Source organism: Belonocnema kinseyi, chromosome 8 (genome assembly GCF_010883055.1).
Source record: "Belonocnema kinseyi isolate 2016_QV_RU_SX_M_011 chromosome 8, B_treatae_v1, whole genome shotgun sequence".
NCBI lineage: Eukaryota > Metazoa > Arthropoda > Insecta > Hymenoptera > Cynipidae > Belonocnema > Belonocnema kinseyi.
The window spans coordinates 116,614,728-116,619,543 of NC_046664.1; the positions used below are offsets into that span (position 1 = coordinate 116,614,728).

The 4,816-nt window shown below is 31.2% G+C and overlaps 1 protein-coding gene across 1 annotated transcript in view; it reads left to right on the forward strand.

Moving 5' to 3' along the window:
* LOC117178319 (KRR1 small subunit processome component homolog) overlaps positions 1-4,816 on the forward strand; it is an 11,892-nt gene that overhangs the window by 6,360 nt on the left and 716 nt on the right. The gene's annotated exons all lie outside the window — the stretch shown is intronic.

The window sequence follows — 4,816 nt, forward strand, 5'->3', positions numbered from 1 at the left end:
ACCGCGATTTCGCTGGAAGCGGGTGCAATTTTTCAGATTAGCACCCGCTCCCGGCGAAATCCTGCGGTTGTCCTTATGACAAATTTTTAATTATATATATGCAAAAGTGGTGCCATTCGCCAAAGATCTACCGTAAACTTTTGGAGTTTTGCACTTACTCCCAATATATAAGTTAGGTAGACTGATGATATACATTCTATATTAGTATTCGAACATATCAACGTAGTAGGCTCAAGCCCACTTTCAAACATTCTATTTAATACATATAATATTTAGTAGAACATAGCTGAATTTATTGATACTGAATAGCATTCAGATTTTATAATTATATTTCATTTCTGTAACGTTACTTTCTACCTTGTGCATGATGTTAATAAATTGTTATACTGCAAAAAGGATCACCCAAAATTTCTGTACATTAAACACACAATGTAAAAAACCGTGATATTAAAATATTCAATAATGTACATACTATGTATGTATGTACAAATAGTATGTACAAAAAAGAAGAACTTTGTACAATTCTCTTTTTAATTACATTTATTGTCAATAAATGTAAAAATACTAAAATAAAACAATTAAAACTAGTCAATATTACAAATTTATATTAAAAAGTTAGTCGCCCCATGCACCCTGTCAGATATTTCGTATCTGCGGTGCTGCTTGGGTCGGAGAGGAGGGCATCAAGCACGCGTCTACCACCACTCTCGCTCTCCAGCCGAAATAGTGGTAAGCGCAAAACATCTGTTCCTGGCGGGAATTTCCCCAGGCTAAGCATGTCTGGTTTAGACCAATTTCAGTGCAAGTCGGTCATTTTCAAAGTCATTTATTCAAAATCCTCAAACAATATTTTTCCAGAAAATTTGGGATACATTTCTTTTTGCTGTAAATATTACAGCTTTTTTTCTCGAAAATCGGTTTTTGCAAGTTTCAACTTGAAACATGCCGTAGCGTCTCGCTTTTTAAACTGAATGCTTCGTTTTGAGCTTGAAATTACTGGAATTCATCCGGTTGTATGCTCTTATACGTAACTCTATACCAGGGCTCTTCAGCGAGGGGAAATTCGGCCGCCAATACTCATTTATCGGGCAGTCGTCATTTCCTCCACGACTAACTGCGTAATCTTCCCCTTCTAGTTTGCAGCGACACTACCCCTCACTGGATACGAAGTTGCTCCAGGCCCTTGATGTTGCGTTCCCTGTGGGGATAATCCCTTTGTCTTCCAACTTATATCTATTCCAATTTAAAGAATATCAGTATGTCCAAGAAAATCATTTAAGGTTGTATGTAAATCCCATCTCCGTACAAATAGTAGAGTTCCGTGGGGCGCCGTCAAGCCATACTACATTGAAAAATTTCACGGATCCGCATGGTGAAGATTTTAGTGTGCTACTGGCATATAATTCATAGGATGTGTGTATACGTGTAGGTACCACTACTATGCCAGCGGCAGATTCGTAAATCGTGCAACGTCGGAATTAAAACCTAATAATGGCTGATCAACTGTCTTGTGCATTTGAATAGCTTGGTACAGCATATAAGCTGGAGAGAGGGAACAGTGTTGCTGCTATGCGATACTGTTATGTTTATCAGTTTGAAAGTGACTAAAATTTCAATGTTTTTCATTGAATTATCTATGAAACTACACGGTGGAAAAACTTGATATATATTTTTTTTATTTGTATTTTCAAGCAGCACTAATACCGACATTTTTAAATTTCTCTACCAGTGCGTTTAATTACCATAAATTAAAATGTGAAGATTGCCTATGCACTGTTCATGAACTACATGTTAAAGTAGTCAACTTTGACATTAATTATCTCCGCATCGGTATGGTTAAAAAATTAAAAATTAATTTGGCATATAAATCAATATTTCATTTAAATATAGCTCTTTTTAAAAAAAATCAACCAGGGATTGATTTTTTTTACATACAACCTTAAATATACAAAATTAGATTATTTCCAATCTAATAATGTATAAATATGATATATGAACATTTTATGGACAAAAAATTAAACAATTTTCCACTTTTGGTCAATTATACATACAATACAATACAATTATAAATAATAAATAAATAAAAACAATACATATAATTATCCACTTTTTAAGTTATGGCGGATTAATAATTGAGTCAAGTTAACAAAAGTAAACGTTTTAACAAGTTATTATTATTATTATGTATAACAATATTTTCTTACAATGATTCTCGTATGTTGCAGTTTTTTCTTAAAATTTTCACTTTTGATCCACTTTTAAATTGTAATGAGATAATAATTAATCTAAGTTCACAAATGTAAGTGTTTCAAGAAGTTATTATTTTGTAGAAATTGTTGATATGCGTTGTTCGCTTTAGTGTCAGGTGAATTGTTATCAATTAAGTTGTTTCACACGATTCGACCCACAATGGGGACCCTCATCAGTAAGTTTTCATTAATCTATGTATGAAAAGTACATAATGTCTCGTAGGTACGCAAGTGTACGATTGGAAGTTTAATGGTTAATATGTCAGTTTTTAAATTATATACATTCCGTAAACTTAAAATTTAAATTTAATTACATTTTCTCAATAACTATTGATAAAGCATTCATTCTTATTAAAACAATGTCTTTTAAGGAAATACAACATTGATAAAAAAATTACCATGTTTTAATACAATTTTTAAACAAATTTTTTTTAAGTTGTCAGAAAACATTGAAGACCCTTGAAAATTGCCCTGTAGTAAAAATATTAAATTATAAACAACTTTGAAGTTGAATAATTATTTAAGTATTCTTTAAAAAAAAATTCTTTTTCTTATCGACAAAAAGTTTATTTTGAAAGGCGAACAATTTTTGTTACCTTTACAAAAATAATTCTTATGATAAAAGAAAATTTATTTCCAATTTTCACGAATTTTTGAGATACAACGTTTAAATTTAAAAGCAGAATTATATAATTATATAACTACAATTTTCTTTTTTACAAATTTATTTTTTACTAAAGTGTGATTTTGGAAATGCTTTCTTTCACAGAAATAATTTTAAAACAGAAAACTCAGTACATCTCAATTTCAAAAATTGAAATTATAAACATTTTGAAAAATCAAAATTTAAAAATTTAAATAGACACAAAACTTTGTTAAAGGAAAATTTGTATATAAGAAATCGAGGAAAATTTTGTTATGTACAATTTTCCTCGACAATCTGTATTCTTACTACTGTGAACAAAATTTGCATGAACTTTTCGGCGATATAAGAAAAATAAATTTTGTAAAAGAATATTTAAATAATTATTTAGTTACAAAGTTTTTTTTTTTAATTTAGTATTTTTACTACAGTGCCACTTTCAAGACAAAAACATTTCACTTTCACAGATATGATTCCTCATCATACCAGAAAAATTCACTAATTAACACTATTTCTCTTATACACAAAAAGTTGTGTTTAAGGGTTTCAATACAAAAAATTGGATTCAATTTACATCGCTAAAAATAATTTTAAAAGAGTTCTTCGACTGGAGTGTTTTCTAAAAACTTTTAAAAAAACTTGTTTATAAATTTTGTTACAAAATTTTTCTACTGCATTTTAATTGTTTTTTCATTAATTGTTCTTCGTTAAACAATTTCTTTTTAAGAATAGTACTTTCAATTGAAAAAGAGCATACCTGCAAGAAATTATGCACATTTCACAGATTTAAGAAAACTCACGAATAAGGATCGCCATTATGTGCCGAAAAGTTTGAAACAACTCTATTGTTTTCAATTCACCTGACACTAAAGCCAACAATGTACATCAACATTTGTTCTTTTTCACGGCTGTTTCTTTGAAATTAAAATCAAGTTTAAGCTTAGGTTACTAAGCTAACCTGATTTTTTTTCAGCCAATTCACCGCTCCTTTTGGACTTCTTGTAGTCCGGGAGCTCGCGACAATTTTATGGACGTCATTTTAGGACACACTGAAATTTCAGATTCTTTGGTTTTCATGGTCAACAGTTCGAAATTCGTTGACTGACTAACAGCTATTGGTGCATTGTGCAACAATTTATCTTTAAACTGGTCAAAAATTCGAGTGAAAAAACCTCATTTTAGTGCTCTTGAAACCCACGGGGGATGGTTGTTTGAATGCTAAGAACTAACAATAAGTTTTACTGGCAGCTCCTGAGTGGTGCCAAAGTTGAGTGGGATGCTGTCAAATATGTCATTCCCAATGGCTTTCAAGAGTATTAAGTGACGTTTTTTCACTCGGATTTTTGACATTTTTTACAGTTTGCCAGTCAATTTTGGCACCACTCAGGAGCTACCAGTCAAACTTCTTGTTAGTTGTTTTCACCTAAAAAATCATCCCAATGGGTTTCAAGAGTACTAAAATTACCTTTTTTCACTCGAATTTTTGACATGTTTGACAGCCTGACAGTCAACTTTGGCACCACTCTGGAGCGTTCAGTAAAATTTTTGTTTCGTGCTTAACATTCAAACAATCATTGCCAATCGGTTTCAAGAGTACTTAAATTACGTTTTTTCACTCGAATTTTTGACATTTTTGACAGCTGCCAGTAAAATTTGGCACCACTCAGGAGCTGCCAGTCAAACTTCTTGTTAGTTGTTTGTACCTAAACAATTATCCTCAATGGGTTTCAAAAGTGCTAAAATGACGTTTTTTCACTCGAATTGACCCTGCTCTATACCGGCCATTAGGGCTCTTCATGCGAACGTCCACATATGTATATACATTTTTAAAACTCCAATTTATACTGTATAAAAATTCCACTGATTTAAAAACTCAAAATTTATGTTATAAAATTGTAATCTTACGCTTCTGATTTAAATCCTT